The sequence below is a fragment of the Brachyhypopomus gauderio genome, chromosome 2, assembly GCF_052324685.1.
Source record: "Brachyhypopomus gauderio isolate BG-103 chromosome 2, BGAUD_0.2, whole genome shotgun sequence".
NCBI classification, from domain to species: Eukaryota; Metazoa; Chordata; class Actinopteri; order Gymnotiformes; family Hypopomidae; genus Brachyhypopomus; species Brachyhypopomus gauderio.
The window spans coordinates 43,114,029-43,126,380 of record NC_135212.1 but is presented as its reverse complement, the minus strand read 5'-3'; the positions used below and the strand labels follow the sequence as shown (position 1 = coordinate 43,126,380).

At 49.3% G+C, this 12,352-nt stretch overlaps 1 protein-coding gene across 2 annotated transcripts in view; it reads right to left on the bottom strand.

The window, feature by feature from the left end:
* Positions 1-12,352, bottom strand: part of rarab (retinoic acid receptor, alpha b) — an 89,332-nt gene that overhangs the window by 60,298 nt on the left and 16,682 nt on the right. For both annotated transcript variants that reach the window (XM_076996737.1, XM_076996738.1), the window contains exon 2: positions 8,616-8,687. The gene's annotated coding sequence lies outside the window, so the exon portion shown is untranslated. The remainder of the gene's footprint in view (positions 1-8,615; positions 8,688-12,352) is intronic.

Below are 12,352 nucleotides of genomic sequence, written 5' to 3'. Positions count from 1 at the left end.
CACACAGTAAAGGAGGCACATGAGAGAGGGGGGTTGGGAGAGAGAGAGTGAGAGAAAGGAGAGAGGAGAGAGAGAGAGCCATTACTGAAGCCATGAGCTAAGAGGAGGCAATAAATCGTTAAACTAAATGAGGTCCATCACCTTTCTGAAACAGGCAGCGCTAAATGGACATGTTCATCATGCATGTATAGGGTACTGAGGATACAGTGCAATTAAAGCAGAACACACACACTCACACACACACACACACACACACACACACACACACACACACACACTTGCAGCGTACTCATGCCTTTAGCTAAGTAGCAATTACAGAATGTGTGCTTCTATGTGTGTGTGTGTGTGTGTGTGTGTGTGTGTGTGTGTGTGTGAGAGAGGGAGAGAGGGAGAGAGAGAGAGAGAGAGAACAAGGGGCTGAGGCGAAAAAGAGGCAAGCAGGACGCATGTGGTGAAAGGACAGACACACGCTACTGAACTTCTGAATGACTGAAGTGACCGTAGTGAGCTAAGGGCCGTAGTGAGCTAAGGGCCGTAGTGAGCTCAGGGCCGGAGTGAGCTCAGGGCCGGAGTGAGCTCAGGGCCGGAGTGAGCTCAGGGCCGGAGTGAGCTCAGGGCCGGAGTGAGCTCAGGGCCGGAATGAGCTCAGGGCCGGAGTGAGCTCTGGGCCGGAGTGAGCTCAGGGCCGGAGTGAGCTCAGGGCATTGCCACATTCCAACAGAACACATGCTGAGTGACACGGGCTAAAACAGAATTGAACTTCTCACACGTGGGACCGCAGCGAGAGACCTCCACTCATGGAGAGGGAGACAGGGAAGCCGAGTTAGCACCAGGGAGAGAGAGACAGCACCGGGGAGAGAGAGACAGCACCGGGGAGTGAGAGAGACAGCACCAGGGATAGAGAGAGAGAGACAGCATCAGGAGAGAGAGAGAGAGAGAGAGAGAGAGAGAGAGAGAGAGAGAGAGAGAGAGAGAGAGAGAGAGAGAGAGAGACAGCACCAGGGAGAGAGAGAGAGAGAGAGAGACAGCACCAGGGATAGAGAGAGAGAGACAGCATCAGGGATAGAGAGAGAGAGCACCGGGGAGAGAGAGAGAGAGCACCGGGGAGAGAGAGAGAGAGAGAGAGAGAGAGAGAGAGAGAGAGAGAGAGAGAGAGAGAGAGAGAGACAGCACCGGGGAGAGAGAGACAGCACCGGGGGGAGAGAGAGAGAGAGACAGCACCGGGAAGTGAGAGAGACAGCACCAGGGAGAGAGAGAGAGAGAGAGAGACAGCACCAGGGATAGAGAGAGAGACAGCACCAGGGAGAGAGAGAGAGAGACAGCACCAGGGAGAGAGAGAGAGAGACAGCACCAGGGATAGAGAGAGAGAGACAGCACCAGGGATAGAGAGAGAGAGACAGCACCGGGGAGAGAGAGAGAGAGAGAGACAGCACCGGGGAGAGAGAGAGAGACAGCACCAGGGAGAGAGGCCATGCCTGGGAAACAGAGATAAGGAAGCTAACGAAAAGGGGGAGCTGATCTGTCTTTAAGAGCATGATTAAAAATGACAAGGAGCCTCAGAAGATCCAGACCAAGGGGCTTCCCCCATAAAATCAGATGTTCCACCACACAGCCACACATAAAGGAAAAGGCAGCACATTTAGAAGACCCCACCCAGGTGAGTTCCTCTCCCCTTTAGTCCATGGGTCAGGCCACTCCGAGGGGGACGACCTCCTCTGGCTCCTCCCAGTGTAGAAGGAGTGGCGGTAGAGGTGACAGCTGGGCGGTCTTTAACCTGAAGCCACTCCTGCCACATCCTCACTGAAGGAGAATGAGTAATGCAAGGGAACGCACACGCACGCACGCACACGCACGCACACGCACGCACACGCACGCACACGCACGCAAGCGCACGCACGCAAGCGCACGCAAGCACACGCACGCACGCAAGCACACGGACGCACACAAGCACACGGACGCACGCAAGCACACGCACGCAAGCACACGCACGCAAGCACACGCACGCAAGCACACGCACGCACGCACGCACACGCGATAATGACGTGAGTAAGAGTGAGTGAGTGAGTGAGTAACAGTGACTGAGAGGGAATGAGGCAGCAAGTGAGCAGGCATGTGAGTGTGAGTCAAAGTGAGTGAGACGAGAAAGAGAGTGAGTGAATGAGACGAGAGAGAGAGTGAGTGAATGAGATGAGAGAGAGAGTGAAAAATTCAGTGAGTGAATAGAAATCTGTCAATAGGTCTGAATGGGGCAGTCAAGTGGCCTGCATCTGTGTCCCAGAAACTGTGTGTGTGTGTGTGTTTCTTTATTTATCCCAGTGGGCGATCGCCTGCCTGACCAGGGTGCTCACAGGATGCTCACTGTTCCCACACACCCTGGTGAGCTGTGTGTGTGTGTGTGTGTGTGTGTGTGTACATCCTGGTGAGCTGGGTGTGTGTCTGAAGCCTCGTTTGAAGTCTGTGCACAACCAGTCTGAATCACAGTGCTCGTGTCATTGGCTCCTGTTCTATACAAAGGCAAGTACAGTATGCATGATCCTGTCAGAGTAGCACTCAACACCCAGGGCACCGCAGCACGAAGGAGGAGAAGAGAGGGGAGGGAGGGAGGGAGGGAGGGAGTGGGGGCAGAGATGGAGGAGAGAGAGATAGGGGGAGAGTTTGTATTTCATTGTGAAGGCTTAATGAGAAGATAAGAGGAGGAACTTCAGCTGGCGGAGGCCTGAGGAACGTGGGAGAGGGTGAGGAAGAGCTAGAAGAGAAGAGAGGAAGAGAAGGGTGAGTGTGCGAGAACAAGGGGGAGAGAAATAGTGGGATAAGGGAAAGGGGACGAAGCCCAGAAAACTGCCCCACACTGTGGAGGACGGCCACATGCAAACGGCTTCGGCGGCAGCAAACAATATTGGATTCTGGGAAATCCATCCATTACGAGACACTATAAGGGGGGGGGGGGGGGGGGGGGGGGGGTGATAGATAGTAGACTGAGTTTTAATCAGCACTACGCCTCCAGCTCCCTCAGCCTGCTGAGAGCACGATTATCCATCACCCGGTGCATGTGAGCACAGAACGCCACTCCACACCCCCCCCCCCCCCACTCTTCCAACAGCCACCACCACTTCAGGCACCCACACACACACACACACACACACACACACACACCACACACCACACACCACACACCACACACCACACACACACACACACACACACACACCACACACACACACACACACACACACACACACACACACACACACACACACACACACACACACACACACACACACACACACACACACACACACACACACACACACAGAAGGGGTAGCTGTCAACTAACAGCTTCTCTCAATATGCCTTCAGAACAGCAAGGCCTACTTATATGTAAAGATAAGAATAAGAATAACCTGAAAAGGAGACTTTAACCACCAGCTTTATATATATATGATTGTGTGTGTGTGTGTGTGTGTGTGTGTGTGTGTGTGTGTGTGTGTGTGTGTAGCAGGAGATGTAGAGATCTTCCAAATAGTAGTGAAGCACAAAAGATTTCCAGAGAAACAGGACATTTAAATATATATGCGCACACTTTGCACAGCTGACTAAGGAGCCTCTGTCTTAAATGGCCTATTTCTCTGTAATCCTTGTACACTATGCTGAATTGTTATACTATATATAATAAGAATATATTTATACCTATAAAATTCACACACTGTAATCTATTGCTGACTTCATGTTAAAGAATAATAAAGTTATTACTAATAATTACTGATTAAACTATACTGTCTACAGTTCTATAAATTCTAAATTACAAGATTAGCTCAAAATGAGATAAATGACTATATAAAAAAAAGAATATAAAAAGCAAACTACTATCCACAGCATTAGTGTGGAGGAGGAGGATTGCGGCTAGGTTGATGGAGGCGACAACTGTTGCCTGAGTCGGAGTGGAGCATGGACCATCATTCTTCAAGTGTGCTCGGGCTAGGGGCCTTTAATACAGTTTGGAACACTGCCTTCCTAATGATGCCATTAGCAATGATATGCACGCACACCGCCATCAGGGACAACACTGCAGAGCTCCCCACAAAACTCCGCCCCCTGCTACACCCCCACACAGAGGGAGGGAGGGAGGGAGGGGGGAGAGAGGGAGGGAGAGAGGGAGGGAGGGAGAGAGGGAGAGAGGGAGGGAGGGAGGGAGAGAGAGAGAGAGGGACCCAGCTAATGCCCAGCAGTCTCCATCTACTGCCATGTTCACAAAGGGGGCAGAAGCAGTATCGGACCAGAAAGCAATACAGCAAGAACTGGAAAGGCAAAGGTTAAAGGTCAGCTAGGGAACTGCTGTCCCCTAGTCCACTGAACATGGTCAGTATGATATGCAGCAGTTGAAAATCTAGTGGACATCATAGGGAACATGTCGGAGCAGAGCCCTCTACCCTGCGTATCTTACACCGCCTTACACAACACAGTCCTGTCACCAAGTGGAGGTCTCGCTTGAAAATATTGACCTGTAGCGCGTGTTAGTGCAGCATGATATGAATAAAAATACTACTATCTTACAAAGTCCAACCAATGATTCACTCGCCTAATAGCAACACCAACTATATTTCTAGCACCACCTCAAGACTCTGCTCTGAAGGAGGATTATTCTACGAAACGTCTCCAGACAACTGCGTGTTCACACGTTGGAGCCAAACGTGCAGGTGGGTGCTCTTCATGTCCACACCACCACTTCGGGAGTAATAAACGCTGCTCTGATATCTCGATTTCATGCTGAGATGCAATAAGTCGCTGTAATCCCAGCTGCCCCTGACCGCGGCTGGCACAGAGCCAGCGACCCCCCCACCGAGAGGAACACAGGCCCAGCAAAACCTGCAACTCATTACAACTGAAATGTCCTCCAGTTAAGTAGGAAAGAAGGAATATAGAGAGACCACTGTTCATCCCGCAGGACTTCAGAAAGACCAGAGCACGTGACCACGCGTTTACACACGTGCACGTGACCACGCGTTTACACACGAGCACGTGACCACGCGTTTACACACGAGCACGTGACCACACGTTTACACACGAGCACGTTTACACACGAGCACGTGACCACGCGTTTACACACGAGCACGTGACCACGCGTTTACACACGAGCACATGACCACGCGTTTACACACGAGCACGTGATCACACGTTTACACACGAGCACGTGACCACACGTTTACACACCCTCCACTAAACGGAATGCGCATGCCAGCCCAGTGCAGTCCACAAGTGTTCAGGAAGTCCACTTGTTTTGTGCTGTGGCTTGGCACACATTTTTAAAGTACTAAATGCCAGTTTCAGTTTTACAGGACCTATATTATGTTTACTGGATGACTAAATAAGACATGGTACCTACCCCCTTTCATGCACACACTATGTAGAGCAGATTCTCCATAAGCACTAATTTCCTGACAGTATTTTGAGAGTTTGGTTATATTCCACATTTAAAATGATTGTATAATGTCAGAAAACCACAACACAGCTGCCATGATCGTTCGACTAGACCAGGTCAAACTGCGTTTTACTTCTAGTGGGAATAGCTGTGGGATGCCAACGTGAGGTCAAGTCCCCCAACACAGACACCACACAGCGTTCTGCACAGTGGCCATGCACAGTGTTGTATTCATTGGTAAGTTGCCAATAAGAATTAGCTTGCTCATTTGTAATTGACCATATTACAGCATATTGGCCGTTAATCTAAATGCAATGTACTGGAATATATTTTTAATGCAGTACATTTTACGTGATTTAAAACATGTTATGTGTCCTATTAACATTAGTTATAAATGCCCCTCATAATGACTGGACTTAAGTAAAATAAAAAAAAAGCCTTATAAAACCCAGGGGTAATAGCTGCCAGGAATTCATAATAAGGACGCGGTCAACACACACTGATATGACTGTTGAGACCCAAAGGTCTCCTCTTAAGCTGGGATAAAGAGCACCTGGGACCCTCATATCTCAAATATCCCTCCTGAACATAATCTGAACTTCATGAAGACCTGCTCAGATTGAAATAATAAACGTCCTTAGGCTCCAGGCCTGATCCTCTACTATAGCGATAAAGAAAAAGAAAACACACACACACACACACACACACACACACACACACACACACACACACACACACACACACACACACACACACACACACACACACAGACACACACAGACACACACAGACACACACAGACACACACAGACACACACAGACACAGCTTTGAGTGGAATAGGCAGGTAGGTTAGTATATTAGAATTTTTATTATTTATTAGAAGGAGGAGGAGTTGTAGTATCCGTTGCTATTGGGCCTATATTTTTTTTTTACATGACCAAATTAGCCTCCAGCTTTTTATTAGAGCACCATCACTGCAGGCCAATCACATGCCAGACACCGAGACCTTCATTGTTCGGCTATTTCCATTTGGGGTCACCACTGCGTGTCCTTGATTCCCGTTTTTGTCGCAGCGCTGATCCATGATGCAAACCCACTTCTACCCTGAAACCATCCATCAATCCCAGCGCCCACCTTGCCGCCGTCACACTGCCTCCTTACGGATCCCGGACCGCTCCCGCAGATCCAGAACCGCTCCCGCACCTCGCACTGTCAAACAATTTGCAAAGAAAGTGCAACTCCTCTTGTGCAGGGAAAGTGCTCTACTCAAAACTTCTCCATCAACATTCCCAGAGCACACACGGCACCTATGGTGCTCTTAGTCTGTACTGGTGCGCACTAATCCACACGCCTCCTCTTAATCTCGCTTCAGCCAACCTTTCCCATACCGTCCCCATGCTGTGAGTGATCAGCGTGGTGCAAAGCTGTAGCATCCGCAGAGACATAAATCACCCGTATTCCTGAGAACCGGTCCAGTCCGCTTCCCAGTCCTCTCACTTCCCAAGACTGTGTTAAACAATCTGGTCAAGGACTCCACTGCCGTCTCTACTCCACAGGAATGTGTCATCTGGACCAAATGTCTTCATCCGCTTCACAGCTGCCCTCGCTTCAGCTTTGCTCTTCCCCTGTACTTGGTGATTTGCAAGCCTTGCATCATCTACCTTCTCACTCCCGTTCTCCTCGTTCATCAGTGCTCCTTCCAACTTCTCAACACTCTCTCCTCACTTGTCAGTACACTGCGATCACCGTCCTTCATCACACCAACCCCGTAGACTTCCTTCTCAGCTCTGGCCTTCTGTGTAGCCTAGTGGTACAAGTGCACCTGCCATCCAGCCTCTCACACCCCTCCATATGCCTCTCCCTCAGCCTTCACTGCCTCCATCTTGAGCCCTGCCATCCTGTCTTCTTCGCCTATTGCACGTCTTCTTCCTCTGTATTCTGCCCCGCACTTCCTCAATCCGCCACCAAATCTCGTCTTCCTTCCTCTGTCCGCCTGACGTGCCAACTACCTCCCTAGCCGTCTCTCTCCACGCTTCTGCAGGAGACGTGTAGTCGACCTGCAGCTCATCCTCAGTGCTCAGAGCCTTAACCCCTCCCCGAGTTCCTCACAGCACCTTCTTCAGCTTCCTCCACCCCTGGTCTCCAAAGTCACCCTACAGATCACCATCTTATGTTGCCCAGCTACGTCCTCCTCGGCCACCATCTTGGGGTCTCCTATAGGTTACGCCTCCCGCATAAATTATAATCCATCTGTGAGCATCTTGCTTCCGTCTCATGTCAGCTTATTTTTACTCTCGTCTTGAAATAAGTATTCAACATGGCCATTTCCTTCATAGTCACAAAACCACCACCATGCTCCTTCCTCTCCCTGACACGATACCTACAGGTCACCTCCTCATCACCTCTGACCCCTTCACCAACATACCCACAGAGGTCCACTCCAACCTCCCACCCACTTCGTCCAACTCGCTTCCTTTTCCACTCCCAATGTGTCGGCTTATACGCACATCACACCTTGTCATCACACTTTCGGTTTCAAACTTCATACTCATCACTTGTTCCAACACTCTTCTCACCTCTAGCACGCTTAACTTTAGCGTACTTTTCCTTCTGGATTACCTGTACCCCATTACCTGTACCCCATTACCTGTACCCCATTACCTGTACCCCATTACCTGTACCTCCATCCACCCTGACAGAACAGCTTGAACCACCCCTGTTGTTCCTCGTCTTGATTCCCATCCACCTGGGCTCTATACCGCACGGAGCGGTACATCTACCTTCCTTCTCTCCATCGTATCAGCCAGTCCTCTCCCCTTGTCCGTCACAGTGCCAGCATTCAAAGTTCTGACTGCCATTTTCACCCTCCTGCCAATCGCTCAGATAATATCAGAATTTCCAGGCTCTGTTCATATTCGCATATGAGATAATGCCTCTCGTCCCAGACCAGCCAGAGACCCACTCTGAGGAGTCCTTCAGAGTGGAGAGCCCGAAACACTCAGTTCTCCTCAGGAGAGTCCTGGAGGATGGCAGAGGAACAGCCTGGAGAGTCCTGGACCACAGGAGAGGTACAGCCCAGCAGAAGTGACCTGCGAGTGGGTTCCTCTCAGCTTATCCTCCCCCCCTTCCCCCAAAATTCCTCTTGATCTCACTACAGATTCAAACGGAGTGAAAGCCTGAGAACTGCAGAGTGGTTACCTGCAGCCTGGACTCGTTCAAATCCTCTTCACAAACCCACGTCGGAAGAAAAGGTTCCTCCCATAGAGAATTCTGCACAGAGAGACAGAGAAAGATATACTGCGGTAAATACCTGTGTGTGAGTGTGTTAGAATGTTCAATTGTTCACAGCAGCTTTCTCCTTCATGTCAGCAGGCATTCAGGAAAAAAAAATGACATAAATATTACATTATTCATGGCCAGGCCGCCAGGCTGAGCGTGTAAAATGAGAGTGAAGTCTGCATGATTTAAATCATGCTCTCTTATTAAAATACCATCATCATGGCGCCTTTAACCTTTACAATCAAATATAAAAAAAGACCTTAAGGGAGAACATGAAATGACTCGTCACCCGAACAGCTCTGGCATCAGCGTTTAGTCTCATGCCTTCATTTTGCCCCTGGACTCCACCCTGCTGGGCTGCTGGGTCCCATCATACCCACATAGGATTCCCACAACCACTTCAACCCAATCAAAAGCCATTTCTGAAACACACACATCATGGGGACAGGCGAGGGCTAGCTGGAACAAAATGATAAGCAACTAAATTCTGAAGTAGCTTTTTGCTTGATTGTTTTGTTTTTTCCCCCTCTAAGATATGAACCTATAAGACGCACAGAGCTGCAATATTAAATACAACAGCAATGAAGCAGCTCAGAGCATTGAAAAAATCAGAAATAGTCCATTAGGTTTCCCTGCTGGTTGTGGTCTTGGTTAAAGGAACAATAATCTTAGGTCTCTTCAGAGATGCTTAAGGCACATCTGCAGATGGAAGGCAGACACTTTGAGTCGGGCACGTACGCCCAAAGAGGCAGGACGCCTGCAGCTGGCGAGATGCATGAAGGTCTGAAGGCCCATCATTGTACACTGAACCATAGAGAAATTCAGAAAATCAGAATTAAGGGGATATGGTGTGGGGATATAAATCCTAGTGTCAGTTATTTTGGATGCAAGCACCAAGTAAAATATAAACCATACTCTATAAATGTATGAACATTCTATGATCTTCATTTATGACAAGACTGCACTGAGTGCTTCGTATTGCAGGAGGAATTTTCTCTTCTGCTCGCGTTTAGCTTGGGTAAGAAGTACACTTAATATGCAGTAGCATAATAATCAAAAACTCAACCAGTACTGAGGAAACCAGGGGAGGGAAGTGGAGGGGGGAGATAGAGAGAGAGAGAGACAGACAGACAGACAGAGAGAGAGAGAGAGAGAGAAAGAGAAAAGAAACCCAGAGAAAGGAGTGGCTCAGCTGGGGGCATTTCTCCCAACAGCACCCCAGAACAGGTGCGTGAAAGAACCTTTCGTCATCTTTTCAAAACAACTTTGTCCTCCACAAAAGTGACTTCAGTTTTTCCATTGTTGGTTTTTAAGCCATGCTCTTCAAAAAACTGTCCCCAAAGAATCCTATGCTCAGTCTGACCCTGGATCTGTTCCAGCTCGACTGTGTATGGAACAGTTCAGCTTTGAATCACGAGGAACACCAAAAAACAGATCAACCTCATAATCAACCTCAGATAATTGGCACCGTGTTATGTAATGGGCCTGCAGACATTAGAACATGCAGCTTGGTGATTTAGTCATATTTTAGCATTACCAGGATGTAAAATTTAATAACTGTAGAGACTGTATAATTGCAAAATAATTTCAACACCCATGTCTTTTGAAAATAGGAGAACTAGGCCTAAACCTAAATATGGGACAGGTAGAAAAAAAATTAGACCCTGTGTAAAAAAAAGCTAGTTGTTTTGCTAGTAAGCTATGCTAGTTACTTGGAAGCTTATGTTACCTACTCTAGCTACTTACTTTCGATCTTGCCAGCAGTAAGTGAATTAACGCTCCAATGTGGTCGTTTTGTTCACAACAATACATGCAGAACTGTTGAATTTCCGCCGGGCAGGTCCATGTTGCCTGGGCTAGATGCTGTGAACTCGTGAATGTAAATTTTGGGAGTGTAAATATTAATGAGCCAAGACTGGTAGAGTTTAGGCTTTGGAATTCCCCCTCTTCTGTTTATGTGGGATTTACATTTATATGAGGAAACAGCAGTGTCTGTGGTTCACTGAATGTCAGTTCCATGTACAAAAATCTCCTTATTTAACTATGTCAAGGAGTAATATAGTTTTCCATTCTACGGCACCTATAATAAAATGTACAAGATAGCAATGGGGTTGGTCCCCAATACAGCAGTGTGTTTGGTCCACAATACAGCAGTGGGTTTGGTCCCCATTACAGCAGTGTGTTGGGTCCCCAATACAGCAGTGGGTTTGGTCCCCAGTACAGCAGTGGGTTTGGTCCCCAATACAGCAGTGGGTTTGGTCCCCAATACAGCAGTGTGTTGGGTCCCCAATACAGCAGTGGGTTTGGTCCCCAGTACAGCAGTGTGTTGGGTCCCCAGTACAGCAGTGTGTTGGGTCCCCAGTACAGCAGTGTGTTGGGTCCCCAGTACAGCAGTGGGTTTGGTCCCCAGTACAGCAGTGGGTTTGGTCCCCAGTACAGCAGTGGGTTTGGTCCCCAGTACAGCAGTGGGTTTGGTCCCCAGTACAGCAGTGGGTTTGGTCCCCAGTACAGCAGTGGGCTTGGTCCCCATTACAGCAGTGGGTTTGGTCCCCAATACAGCAGTGTGTTGGGTCCCCAATACAGCAGTGGGTTTGGTCCCCAGTACAGCAGTGTGTTGGGTCCCCAGTACAGCAGTGTGTTTGGTCCCCAGTACAGCAGTGGGTTTGGTCCCCAGTACAGCAGTGGGTTTGGTCCCCAGTACAGCAGTGGGTTTGGTCCCCAGTACAGCAGTGGGTTTGGTCCCCAGTACAGCAGTGGGTTTGGTCCCCAGTACAGCAGTGGGCTTGGTCCCCATTACAGCAGTGGGCTTGGTCCCCATTACAGCAGTGGGTTTGGTCCCCAGTACAGCAGTGGGTTTGGTCCCCAGTACAGCAGTGGGTTTGGTCCCCAGTACAGCAGTGGGTTTGGTCCCCATTACAGCAGTGTGTTTGGTCCCCATTACAGCAGTGGGTTTGGTCCCCATTACAGCAGTGGGCTTGGTCCCCATTACAGCAGTGGGTTTGGTCCCCAATACAGCAGTGTGTTGGGTCCCCATTACAGCAGTGGGCTTGGTCCCCATTACAGCAGTGGGCTTGGTCCCCATTACAGCAGTGGGCTTGGTCCCCATTACAGCAGTGGGCTTGGTCCCCATTACAGCAGTGGGTTTGGTCCCCAGTACAGCAGTGGGTTTGGTCCCCATTACAGCAGTGGGCTTGGTCCCCATTACAGCAGTGGGTTTGGTCCCCAGTACAGCAGTGGGCTTGGTCCCCATTACAGCAGTGGGCTTGGTCCCCATTACAGCAGTGGGTTTGGTCCCCAGTACAGCAGTGGGTTTGGTCCCCAGTACAGCAGTGGGTTTGGTCCCCAGTACAGCAGTGGGCTTGGTCCCCATTACAGCAGTGGGTTTGGTCCCCATTACAGCAGTGGGTTTGGTCCCCATTACAGCAGTGGGTTTGGTCCCCAGTACAGCAGTGGGTTTGGTCCCCAGTACAGCAGTGGGTTTGGTCCCCAGTACAGCAGTGGGTTTGGTCCCCCTTTACAACTTTTTTAAACATTTTTTTCTATGATTTATTCCTAAATGCATAAAATACTTGGTGGGTGATGTGTGGTAGAAAATGTCAGGATATCATGACGAAACGGTGTAGCTGTTACAATATTCACATTATGTTTGTTAGGAC